Source organism: Populus nigra, chromosome 15, assembly GCF_951802175.1.
Source record: "Populus nigra chromosome 15, ddPopNigr1.1, whole genome shotgun sequence".
Classification (NCBI taxonomy): domain Eukaryota; kingdom Viridiplantae; phylum Streptophyta; class Magnoliopsida; order Malpighiales; family Salicaceae; genus Populus; species Populus nigra.
Window position 1 is genome coordinate 12,574,716 of NC_084866.1, and position 14,871 is coordinate 12,589,586.

Below are 14,871 nucleotides of genomic sequence, written 5' to 3' on the forward strand. Positions count from 1 at the left end.
TTCTCTACCAACTTAATATTAAAAAAAACCAACAAAGATAATTTTGGAAGGAAAAAAACCCATGAGAAAAAACGTTGTAGCAATTGATAATGTTTTGTGAGGAAAACTATTATGTTTTTTCCAATAAAATAAAATAAAAAACCATTTAGAAAAATATTATAACAATCCAAAGTGTTTTGTGAGAAAAACTACAACGCTTTCCTCATATGATTTAGTTTTATTGTAATTATAATTCTTAACCAACTCAATATTAAAAAAAATCGACAAAGATAATTTTGGAAAAAATCATTAAAAAAATCACATGAAAAAACACTGTAACAATTCATAGTGTTTTAAAGAAGATAAATTACAAAGTTAAATTCTTAATCAGTTCAATAATTAAAAAAAAATTGATAGAGATAATTTTATAAAAACAAATTAACAAAACAAACACCAAAAAAAGGGGAAAAAATCATGTTGGAAACACTGTAGCAATTCACAGTATTTTGTGATGAAAGCTACAGTGTTTCCCCACATGATTTAGCTTTATTTGTAATGACTTGTAATTGTAATTCACAAACAACACAATATTAAAATAATAAAATTAAAAAGGATAATTTGAAAAAAATTATAAAAAAACCATATGGAAAAAAACACTGTAGCAATGAACAGTAATTTTCAAAAAAAGTTATAGTGATTTCCTCACATATTTTAACTGTAATTTTTAACCAAATCAATATTAAAAAATAAAATAAAGTAAAGATAATTTTGGAGGAAAAAAAACCATGCGGAGAAATACTGTAGCAATCAACAATGTTTTAAAGAAAAATATTACAAAACCAAATTCTCAATCAGCTCAATATTAAAAAAAAATCAACAAATACAATTTTGAAAAATAAAGAAATAAAATAGAAAAATTAAATGGAAAAACATCGCAACAATCCACAGTATTTAAAAAAAAATTACAAAGCAAAAATTTTAACAGGTCAATATTTAAAAGATAAAATCAACAAAAATAATTTTGGAAAAAAAATAAAGGAAAAAATAAGAAAGTTGAAAAAAAAATTTGAAAAAAAACAAAAAAAAAAGAAAAAAGGGAAAAGTTAGCACAAAATAAAAAAAATTAAAAAAAAATGAAAAGAATCACTGTGGATTAGAGTATTGTATAATAATAGACTATTAAAATTGTATTTAATAATTCTGATTAATTTAATAATACTAATAAAAAATACAACAATAAAAAATAAAATAAATAAAAAAATAACAATTAAAAAGTTTAAAAAGACCCAACCCAGGTTTATCTGTTAATCCCGCGATCATGAGTATAAGATTAGAAAAACCCAACCTAGACCCGTTCAGGTTTGCATGTCAAATATACAACTTAAATTACTGAACAACCAAATATTGGGTGAAACTAAAAATAATAATTATTTTAAAAAAAGCAACGAAACAAAACTTGAGTCAAACCATGTTTACCTGTTAACCCCGCGATCATGAGTATAAGATTAGAAAAACCCCATAATAAAAGCACAAAAACCAGTTCTCAATTAATTAAATATTGAATAATAAAATTAAAATAATTTTTTTTCAAAAAATCAAATGACAATGCAATAAACTCATAGAAAGTAAAATAGAAAAGATTTAAAGTTTGATTTATAGTAAACAAAATATTGAAGGATAAAAACAAAGAAAAAATAATCCAAAGAAGGTTAAAAAACCCCAACCCAAGTTCACCCAGGGCAGCATGAAAAACATGTGACCTAGTTGTGATATTGGGGTAATCCTATCAAAAATAAATTGAATAAAACTTTAAAATTTAACTATCAAACAACTTAATATTAAAAGGTAAAATAACTTGGGTTATTTTTAAAATTAGTGAAAAATCCAATAGAAAGAAAATTAAAAAAACAACAGGGATGAATCTCCAATTAAATAAATATTAAATAATGAAATTAAAAAAAATACAAGCTTAAAAAAAATAAAAAATTAAGAAAATTCAAATGAATCTCTTAAACCTGAGTTAATTTCTCAAATTTCTTAAATTTTCAACCAAATACAACCCATTTCTTCATTTTATTAAATAAAAAAATCATTATTAAAAATCACGTCCACAACAATTAAATCATGAAAATTAAAAATATAAATTTATAAATCATTACATCATACGATGATAAAACATAAAAAGAATCAAAATGATAATCTACACATGAAATGATATACATGCATTAATAAAAAAAAATCTGAATCGGGTCCAAGTCGATGATGGAAATCACTCTCATTCCATCCCAACCTTAACAAAACCAAATTTGATTTTACCATATATGATTTGACGTTAGTCAAATCAAGATAAAACTCAACCTAACTAAATTAATTGTTAAAGACTGAAATTACTATTTTTAATACAAGTTAAACTCAAAATTGTTCGTATAATATATTGATTTGATATTTATATTCTTTATTTTTCTTTTGATTTGTTATATTCCTTAATGATATTTTTTTGGCTTATTATGTCTCTTGAGTTAAATAGTTATCAAATCATAATTATTTGCAAGCACATGACATATTTTTAATATGACAAGTGTATAAGAAAATTCTTTTTTAGTTAAAATTTTCTTAAAAAAAAAACAACAAAAATGAAAAAATATATAATATTAAGTTTTGGCCTTTTGGAAGGGAAAGTTATTTATCGAGTTTTCTTAAAATAACTTTATCGGTTGCTTATTAAGATGAGTGAAAGAGAAATTAAGTGCCTGCGTAGAAGTGTAATAACTTCTGTTTTTAAATGATTTAAATTTTTTTTTAATAAGTTAAAATTATTGTTTTTGAATTTTTTAGTTTTAACAATAACATAAAAAAAACTATTAAAAAACACTCAAAAAACTTTAGTGCATTTTTAAATCAAATACATTTTTAAAATAAACTCAAACACAATTTCAAGCGTAATGTCAAACGATCATTAAAGTTGGTGGTGTGACGTTGTAATGACTGAGATTATTGGTGGTGACTGCTACTTTAGTGGCCATGGTCAAGGCAACAATGTGCAACATGATCAGGGTGAGAAGGTGAGGACTGGTAGTTGTGGTTTGAATTCGTGCTTGTTTATTATTATAGTGCAAAATATTTTTTTTTGCTTAAAAATATTTTTTTATGTTTTTTTTTAATTTTCAATATCAACACATTAAAACTATAAAAAAAATACTAAGAAAGTAAAATTCTTGTTGATACTTTTTTAAAGTAAAATTTATTTTTAAAACACATAAGAAAAGACAAAATACTATCTCATTTTTAAACAATCCTGAAAAAGAAGAAAAGGTCGTGAGAATGGTTGTAGGTTATTTTGGATAGCTTAAACAATGTGGAGATACATTAAGAGTTTTTATTTTTTTTCATTTTTAATTTATTTTTTATTGAAGAAATTCATATAAAAATATATTATTTATATTTTTTTGTGATGTTATAATTTTATTTTTAATATAATAGATGCATTTTTTTTATTTTGTTCTTTCCTTCCCCTCCCAGGAGATTCAATTAATGAAAGTCACGTAATAACAAAATTGCTCTCTATTTCATTAATTATAAGTAAATCTAAAAGGTGTGGAGAAGCTAATGTGCACATAATGCATTGTGGATCTTTTTGTACGGACTGTTTACAATGCCTTTTTATTTCATTTGTTTTTTTTTAAATTATTTAGATCTTATTGGACTAAATTTTAGGTCAATTAAGGCTAATTTATTAGGGAAATAAGAGATTGAAAATCACGGGACTAAAATGAAAAAAAAAAGATGAAATGGATGACTTTTTAGAATTTTAGGGTGAAAAAACTATTTTTCATTAGAAAACAAAACCAAGAAAAGATACAATTGAGGTAATTTAGTATTTCCACAATGGTCTACTTGTCATTTCAAAATTTAAAGAAGACAATAACATTTTTTATTTTATTTTATGATGCATAATAAAATAACTCTTATATCTTTATATTCAAGATTCTTTAAAGCTCACAGTTAGTGATGTTTTTTCCTTGCCATTTTTTATGAATAGTAAAATGACTAACATGCTCTTGGGTTTGGATTTTCTATAATTTAAGTTGAAGGGCATTTCTGTTTTTATGCTTAGGTTATTTGTTTTTCGTAATTACCAAGTTAATTTAAGGGTCATCATGTAATTTAATATATACAAATATTATTAAAAAAAAACTATTGATGCGTGCAATGAAAGCGTCAACACATGGCGAATCTTACGCCCTTCAAGTAACGTGTGTAAGGCTGATTGATGGTTAAACATCACCTTCCATAACGAGGATTGATCTGTCTAGGCATTGCCTCTTAGGGGAGGCAACATGAGTGGCTAAAGACATTCAGATTTAATAATGGCGGTCTTTTATTTTTTTTTCCTCCTTCTTCCCTCTCTTCTCCCTAGAGATTTACACTTGCTATTTAAGACTTCAGGGTGGTTCCCTTAGTTAAGGATATTTAAGTGTCGATCCTTAGTTTTTTTATTTGTAATTTTTGTTCTTGGTAATTTTATAAATTTTTTATTTTTTTTTTAATTTCATCATTTAATTTAACTTTTTTAATTTTTTAAATTTGATCCTGATTTGTTTCCTTTCATTTTTTTTCTTATCTCTTTTGTAAACTTTTAATTGTTTTTAATTTCATCCTTTAATCAAAATTTATAATTTATTATTTTTTTAAAAAAAAATTGGTCCTATTTCTTGGTGGTTTCTTCTTTTAATTTTTTTGTGGGATTGATTTTTCTTTTTAATTTAGCTCTTCAATCCAAAATTATCCATTCTCTCTATTTTTTTTTATATTTGATCCTCATTTTTTTAATTGCTATTTTTTATTTTATGATTATTATTTTTTTAATTTCATTCTTTAACAATTGATTTATTGAGATTTAGACTTTGTGGTTTTTCCAAGTTCAATGTTATCAGATGGTTTGGATCACAAGTTTTATAAGCTAACACAGGTTTCCATTGTTTTTTTTATCTCAATACTCAACATTTTTTTAAAATAGGATTCATGGTTTTATTTGTTTTTTTTATAGGGTTATCCCGATCTCATAACCTGACTCGTGTATTTGACGGGTTAACCTGAGTGGGCTTACTCTTTTTTTTTTAATTACTATTTTTTGTTCTTTTTATCCTTTAATGTTATTAATTTTTTTTTAAATCATTATTTAATATTTGATTTGTTGAGTATTTACCTTCATTATTTTTTCTTATGTGGTGCTTCTAATTAAATATCTGGTACAAAGATTGACATCGATTTTTTTTTTTACTTATTTTTTCATTCAAGATTAGTTTTTTAAGAATTGAATCTAATGATTTTTTTTGTTTTCCTTTCTGTCAGCTTATAATAATTTTTTTTAACCATTATGTATGTTTATTTTTTTTTAATTTTACTTTTTAACATTTGATAATTAAATATTAGACTTCAAGGTTTTTTCAAATTTGTTGCTTCCAGTCAAATAATTGTCATCATAAGCTTAACAGATTAACAAGGATTGATTTTTTTAAAACTTATTTTTTTTATCAGTCAACTTTAGTGTTTTTATTCAATATTGGTTTTTTCCCTTCTTTAAAACGCAATTCCATCGCCTAAACATAATTGTTTTTCTTAATTTTCTTTTCCAACCTGTGGTAGAACATAGGTTACACAACTAATTCAATTCTATTCCTAAACAAATTTAGATCCCATAATTTACAATAATTTTATTTAATCAATTATACTTAGTAGTTTTCAACATCAAGCAATACTAAGCTCGAAATAATCCCTTAAAATATATAGAAAAAATGCCATATATTAGGAGTCACATCTAGTTACAATTTTGTGACTGAAGAGACAAAAACAAATTAAAGGAGACAAATGAGACATCTCTCAGTGCTTTTTATTTAAAAAATACATAAATTTATTACAAAATTTTTATGTAGACAAATTTATTACATGCTTCTTATTTAAAAAAATATAAAAAATCACTATAAAATTGTTATATAGACAAATTTATTTTATATCTTTATCTTTTCAATTAAATATGTTTTTTCTTTCCTGAAACATTGACAAAACACACCTTTGTGTTTACATTTGTATATATCTTTGGATCAAAAGAGACACCCAAATAAAAAAAATATACGTTAATGCTAAAACGCTTAGAAAAACAGTAGCATTTAATAACTAATTTTTTTTAAGAAAATGATTTCATTAGAGAGAATCTCTCGATAGAATAACTATTAATTTTAAAAAATAACAATACTCCCTGCGACTCGGAGATTTTCCTGATGATGTTGCAACTAGAAGATTAATTTAATTTGGAAAAAATAATGAAATTAGTGTTGTGCAATGTAAAGCCATGAATGAATGATAAAGTATGTAATATGCATAGGTGCATGGTGGTTAGCAGGAACGATTTTATATTCAGTTTGTTCGTGCTCCTTTGTTGAAAATTATTAAATTATATTTCCTCTATTTAATTTGTTTGTTTAATTACTTTTGATCTTCCTAATGGATTACAAGTCAAGAGTAGGTAAAACCAGGGAGACAAACAGCAAAAAAAATTAAGGTCTTTTCAGAATCCTTTACAGAAACAATATCCAACAATGGAGGACAAGCTAAGGATCTCAATTTTAGTTGGTGCAAATTGGAAGATTATCATAAAGTGCAAGAATTCCTGACTTTCTTGGTGAGGCAGTGTCGAATGCGCGTGAATCTTTGAAAAAACAATAGGGATAAAGTAGAAAAGGAAAAATCAAACTGAAGAAGACCTGACGTATGATTTTTTTTTTAATGATCCAAAGAACATTAAAGTTTGGTTAATTAAATTAATTAAAGTGAAAAATGAAATGGGATATTCTCTCTTTCAGTAAACTGCTGATTGTTTCCTCCACCACAAGAAACTTCGTTTCCCTACTGGTCAAATCTGTTCAATATTTTGTTACAATATAGTATTATTATCTCTAGATAAGTTTTCCGACTCCATTATCACCTTTATCCTTTATATATATATATATATATATATATATATATATATATATATATATATATAAAGTTTTCGTAGTTTGGATTTTGTGATCGCGAAATATATCCCTTCCTTGAGTAAAAAAATAGTAACCCTCTTGGATTTATCACTGTTTTCTCCTGGTAAAACCTTAATTGACAGGATTAAAATTATGTCATGAGATTAAAATATTACTAACAATCCAGGATTAATTAATAGAGGACATAAAACAAATAGATATATACTATAATATTTAGTAATTTAAAATCAAGAAGGAATGCATACTGGAAGTTTACTACGAAAAAGATTTTCCAACCACCAAAATCTTGCAGACCCATGCCGTGGACCAGAAGGTGAGCCTATTATGTGGGGTACGTGGTGTTCCCTAAATCCATAAATGATGTGGAATTCTAACGTACGTCTTTATCATGTCTTCAGGTTGCTGCACGTCGGCTCTCCGGGATGGTGTGGTGCCCTTCTCTGGATGCAGCTACGAAACTCCACCACTCCATGCAGGGTTAAATTTCAACGGGATTATACTCCAGCATCCATAGGCACATATCCTTGCAAGAAAATGCTCTAATATGATCATTAATACTGGAATAGCACTGGCCATTCCTGCAGTGCTGGACCATCAAATAGTATGGCGAGCGTAGTAATTAGCTTTGCTTATAAAGGCACAACAACGACGGAGTACACGACGGTACTGTCGCCAAATACATCAGCTAGCGACTCCACTTACGTACACCGACAAGTATATATGATAGTAACTAGCATCTCAATACACAGATTGTTTCTTAACAACAAAAACATTATGATATTGAAATCAAAGTCTGATATCGATCAAAACATGAAGATATGATAATCAATAGATGGATATATATCAATCTGGTAATTTAATCGAACAACTTAATTACCGATGCGGCGGTCAACAAAATCAATCTATATATGTTACCCTATGGCAAGATGTGCCACTGTGGACTCCCAGCTACGATATCAGCAACGATGTTGTTTTCAATTTACGCAATTCATTGATAGAAATCACTGGATAATTCTCTCAATCGTTATGAAGCTATGGGAATCTTTTGGTAGATTCATTAATTAGATAAAGAAAAAAAACCTTTTTGACTCCCAGAATTTGATAAACGTAACCCATCAGTACTGAAGGCATCTAATATTTCCCAATTTCCATGCCCTTGTGGGGTCTCTGGCACGTTAGCCTGGCTACCAGTATCGCAGTCAACACGAAGGATATTGTCATGCAGAGACATGGGACTTGGGGTAGGGAAAATCCCTTGCTTTTGCGTCCAACCATACCTTGTGGGCTGTTTGAACGTTTTGATTTCTTGATTTGGTCTCGCAAGTGGATAAATCGGGACCCTGAAATCATGGAATTCAGTGGTAATTAAGATCCGTGACCAAGTCAATGGACGGCATAAAAATTTGGATAAAAGAGCTATATCCTAATGGCAGAATCTAGCCACAGCAAAAGATAGCAAGTACTATACAAAAAGAACACCAATTATGGCATTTTAACATGATCACCATCGTTGGAAAGATGTGATAATCAACACTTGTTGAGCAACTTTTGTAGTACGTAGCATGTGTAGTGTTTCCGGAATCCATAGCAATGATGATTCATGGGATAAAGGTTTACGCGTTTTATGCTTCCACTTTGCAAAATTATTTATGATCACGGGATTGATCTGATATCGACCTATGATGCAACTATTGAATCATTTCATATCTTCTTTCCCACTATCCTTTTGGTTTAATTTGTAGTTTTCCGTGTAGTGATGATCTAGCCAAGTTTTATATTAATCCGAGTAAAAATTAATCCAATTAAATTTAGTTGATTTACGATTAATTCAATCAAAATTAGTTAAATAAAATATGAATTTGATTTTCTAGTTTTTTTTAAAAAAAATATAAAAATAATTGAATTCTAGATTAATTTAGATTAATCTATTTAATTTATAACCCGAATCTTAATCGTAATCGGATAATGGCCAGAGCAAGATTTAATAAACGTATCGCTTCCTTGACAATTGATTGTTGGATCTTTTTCGTCTGTAACCAAAGAAAGAAATATTTTTCTTAATAGTTTTAATTTACGATCATAACTGTCAAAGACATCCATTACTGAAATAAAAAAATGTCATAACTTTGCAAAAACAAATAATTATTTTTCTATTTTTGTTGGTGATCATGAATATATAGTGGCAACAAACTAGCTAGCACGCTGTGTTTTCTATGAATATTTTTTTCTACTATGAAGGAACCCCATGGCCATGGTCCAAGTGGTATCTCAACATTTGTAAGGAAAGAGGTGTCGGCATCATGGCTACCAAAATCAGTTCCAAATGGATGGCGTGGCCATGGTCCGTAAGAACTCTCACCATTTGTAAGGAAAGAGGTGTCTGTGTCTCTCTCTTTATGACACTGTCAAAATCCTGTAATGTTGTCACCAAATGACTGCTTTCTAACGACTAGGACTTCTCCATTTTGTCTTGTCTCAGGAAGATTTCTGCGTTTAGGGAACTAGCGAGGAAGTTGCCCATCAGATCTCTCCTTTTGCCAACCAGTACCTGAAAGGATTCTGTATGTTCTAAATTAAAGACAAATTTCATATTTGATTCTGGGGTTTGTAATAATATGCTAAGCATTGAAAAGTAAAGATTCTCACATTTTCTTTCATTATATCTCATATTACTTGATGAAATTAAACAGAGAAAAAAGGGGGTGTGAAGTCTGAAAAATCAATGATTCATGGAAAAGCTTGTCCATGTTAGACCCATGAGGCTCAAGTATCTTCAGTAAGCCTGTAGTTGTAGCTGAAAAATGTGTATATCCAAGGTTTTAGGTTAACTTTTCTCTTCGAGCCCAATAAGCTTGAAAAATGATGACCCAAATAGACCACTAACGGAACTAAACTCAAGAGTCCATCATCCCTAGAAGCAAGGCTAAAATGGCAAAGGATTTAGGGTTTGTGTTAGAGCCCATTTGATATTGTGTAAATATTTATATTTTAAAATATTTATTATTTATAAATATATTAAAATAATAAAATAATCTAAAACTATAAAAAAGTTATTTTTTTAAAAAAAAACTTTGCATTGCAAACTTAATAGTGTTTTAGACTTTATATATATATATATATATATATATATATATATCATAGAGTTCTACCACGTAAAAGAAGAAAAGAACTTGCAACTTTCAATATTGTTTTTTCTTTTGTTTTTTTGGCAAGGCAACTCAGTGAGTTGCATAAGAAATCTCAAAGGTTATATGAGATTTCCTGCCATACTACGGGCCACCCAATTATAAGTTCCAAGTCGCCTACTGTTTTACCACATCAATCCTCTGTGATAACATTTATGGGAGTTTTCTTTTTCAAAAAGGAAGTTGAACATTTCTTGTTGCCGTCACTTGATACAAAATAAAATTATGTGGGCACAAAATGCAAGATTACAGAGCATCAGAATCATATTAAATCATCGATATTAGTTGATATGGCCTTGAGTGTCCATTTTAACCACTATTTTTCCTTTGGTCAATTGGTATACCAATTATGCTGATACACTGATTAAGAAACTATGACAGTGAAAAAAATAATCAATGAATGACAGTTATGTATGCTTGCAACTCAATCATTTCTTCTTCCTCTGCTCTCCAGAACAAGCCATCTCCTGCAAAACCGAGTTGCAGAAATGTTCAACTTCTCTTTTGAAAAAGAAAACTCCCATAAATGTTATCACAAAGGATTGATGTGGTAAAACAGTAAGCGACTTGCCATGCGTCCTCTCTTGATGAACTAGCTGTGTATTTCTTTTTCGGTGGATTGGCCACTCAGCCCTAATTCTTAGTGGATTGATAGCCTATCGATCCTCCTGAATCGATCGTCCATCCCTCTTCTACGGGTTGACCATGTGTTCTTCTCAGTGGACCAGCCATGTGTCTCTCCTCCATGGACTAACCATGCATCCCCTGAACTGGTCGTTTATCCCTCCGACGAACTTATGATGTGTCTCTTCTCAAAAACCAATCGTGCATCCCCTCTCATCGGACTAATCATGCATTCCTCGTCAAGTCTTGTACTCTTGATCATGGATGGACGAGCAGCACACCCCTACAAGATATGGACAGCATATATTAAACATATCTGTTCTTAAGTCACCAACGTGCCAAGGAAACAAATTAATAATGTTTGCCATGAACATCATCTTGTGTCCAGTACAATGCCATCCTCTAAATTTGACCATACAGCCACTTCTCACAAAAAGCAAAGCCCAAACCTCGAAGATTAGCTTTACAGTAGTTCCATTTATCTTACGGGATCTTGTTCTTTAGTTTAAAATTGCATACCTTACGCAAATCATCACTTTTTCACTTAATCTACAACGAACTCACAAGACTATAAAAATGATCTTGAGTCTCAAGGTTATGGGCCTCCCTTGATCTCCCAATCTCATTCTTTTTGTACTTCTTCCACCACCTTTTTTCTCAAGCTTTGCTCTTCATATATCTCTTAAATCTTTTTTTCCTCCATCATCAATGCCAACTTAAACAATGGAGGATCTCTTATCATTTCAAGGAATTTTCCTTTGTTTCGCAAGTCTTTCTTTGTATAAAAGCTCCAATTTTTCTGCGGTTCTAGTCTACCTAAACTTAAAAAAGATGGAGGTTTTTATACAACCTCATCGTATTATTTTCAGAACTGGATCATTATAACTTGACCTTAACTTTAACCCATCAGGTTCGAATGAGTTCAGTTAAACCCTATAGGTATAAGGGTTTTTTTTTTTGCTTGCAAAAGAAAAAATTCAACTATTATTATAGATTTACATACATGTCTATGAATTATAAATATAACAAAAAAGCTAAAACAAACGGGAAAAATATTGTGGTTATAGGCTCTGTCACTATTCATCGCTAAGTGTAATTATATTTTTACCATTTCAAAAAAAATCAATGAACTTGTTTTCTAAGGATAATTGGATCTTTGCTTATAGTTCATTAGCATTATAAAATTATCTAGCTAGAAATAACTCTATTTTTTCATATTTTTTCCACAGTTAAATCATGAATTTCTGTCCAACCATACAAATAGTTCATAGACTTGAATCAATAAAACTAACATTGCATCTGGTGAAATGAAACTCATAAAATAGCTTCATTTACTCGTAAAAAGTTTCTATCATCTTCATTAAAAAACGAAAGAAAAAGGGACAAATTACTCCTCTTTGGAGATCCGTCATGGGTATGAAAAATTTATATGTGAGTTTACATTGAATATTTCTACTTCACAATTTGAGACGAAACCCACCCTCAACAATTTGAGATTTCATCCATTAATCGCTCATTTTTATTTATTTATTTTTGCATTGAGAAGCATATGTTCCCTCAAATTGAACGAAATAAAATAACAGGAAAGGGTTAAAAATCAAACCAACCTTAATTTGACTAAATACATTCATCTACCCGTAGATAGATATATCAAAATCTCTAGTTGGTGAAGGAGGCAACCTTGAAGAAAAATCCATCAAACGAAAATCACAACTACGAGTACCATCATCATTTTCTTTACCTTCATCAAAATTCAAGGCATAACTCGTAGCATCATAGTGAAAATTCGCTGACATGGTATGACGTCTCCTATGTCCACGACCATGTCTATGTCCATGCTTCCCTATACACGACAAATAACTCGTCTTATTACCCCTAATATCCCCATGGGATTCAGCATTCATCGCCTCTTGCACCGCATAACGATCATGCTTCTGATGAATATGTTTCTCCGAGTTATTAAATGTGACATGATGATGGTGGTGGTGATTGTGTTTTTGGAAGGAACATAATGTAGATTTCAGCTTGTGTTTCAGAGATGAAGAGGACGGAGAATTAGGTTCGCTTATTGATGCCATTATGCTTTTGTATGGGAGAAAGATAGGAGAGGAATATAAATCTTTTGTGCCTTTTTTTAGTATTTATAAGTGCTATTGGTGCGGGGACGTGGGAGCTATCTATATTGAGATTTGGAGGTTGAGGGGAAATGTGAGATCGTGAAGAAATGAGGCTCTCTAGCGGTTGTTGTTGCCTGATTTGGGGAGATATGGAGGATTTAATTTTATTTTTCTTCTTTTTTTGTTCGATGGGTTCGAAGTGCAGATAGTAAACAATTCAGTACCTATACTTTGCAAAGTCTCCTTTTAAACCCCTATAGATTTAAACTCTTCATTTGAATTCCTGTACGTTTAAGTAATTAATAGATCACTTTTCAAGAGTGGAGTAACCTCAAATATAATTAAAAATATGCTAGAGAATAATATAAATTATATCTTAAAAATTATATTTTGAAAGCCACATCTAAGAGTTAAGTGATTTGTTGAACTCGTTATTTAATATGGTATCATATCTTTGTCGATCAAGCGGTCATGAATTTAAATCCCACAACTTTCATTCTATTTAATAAAAATTAAATATAAAATAATGTAAATCTATGTAAATTTCATGTTCGAAGAACTTTTATTTGAGAAGATATGCTAGAGAATAATATAAAACTATTATTGAAATCTCAAAGAAACTAGATGTAACTCCTCTCTCTTTTTATCGCAAAATTAAAGGTATATGGTAGAGCTGTTTTTTTAAAAAAAAATTAAAAACCTTTTTTTCAAATTGATTAATACAGTAATAAAAAAATAAAAATGTATTTATATTTTAAGGGCCGCATAGCATGCAAAATTACTGAGTTTAGGGAATATCATGTAGGAGGAGTACATAATCTTTATTTTATCCCTCCAGTTTCTCTTATGTTATATTTTGTATCAGTAAACTACAATATATATATATATTTTTTATCCATGAGAGAAAGAAACCACAACAATGTGTTTTACTGCTGAATTTGTTAAGATCAATTCTATAATCTAATTATATTTTAGGAGAACCTAAATTAATTTCGGTAGCATAATCTAAAAATAATTTAATTAACTTTGATGGTAATTAATGGAAATAAAAATGAAAAAAGTTACTACTTCAAATCCAATACTATCCCATGATTTTTTTTCTTTTTTATGAGAATTGTACTCAATTTCATTACATCCTTTTGCTTTTGTTTCATTATAAATTCCATATTTTCCATTCAGCAGTTCACTCTGCTTAACTAAATTATAATTTGCAAGTTACATTTTCCTTTCACAACTTCGCCCTAATTATTTATAATAAATAAAATCCGACACCAAGCTTATGTTTATCTGAAATATTCTCCAAACTTACTAGAAAGGAATAATATTTCCAACTTTAAAAACCATAATCAATTAAAATATTTATTAGGAATAATAAATATTCCACAACTTGCTCATTCAAGATTGAATATATTTCCCAAATAGAATCTACTTTATTAAGGTCAAATTAGATAAGAACCACCAATACTTTATTGTTCTGAGTATTGATGGGTTTTTTTGTAAATTGATATTTTTAGAAATATATTAAAATAATATTTTATTATTATGTTTTAACCGAAAACAAACAGTGCCGAAGGTTAAATCAAGTCTCGTCAGTTTTGTCCCTCACAATTCACGAAGACACATTGTTGTCTTCCTACGTGGGTTCTTGGGCCCCGATTTCTATGCCCAAAAAATCAAACATATTTTGACGAAAGATGAGCCTGTCGGTGTCGCTAGCTGCCAAGTCTTGGATGGCACCCAGCCTCTATGAATCATGGCAGTCCTGACGACTAGTCCTCACGATTATCATCTATGAATTAAACCATATGTTCTATCAATTGGATCTTATTTTTTCATCTGGGAAGTTTCATTCACAGTAGGAATTTAAAGCCAATTACAAATGCAACACTGTGGAATACAAAAATGGCAAAATTGACATTTTACATTTCACTT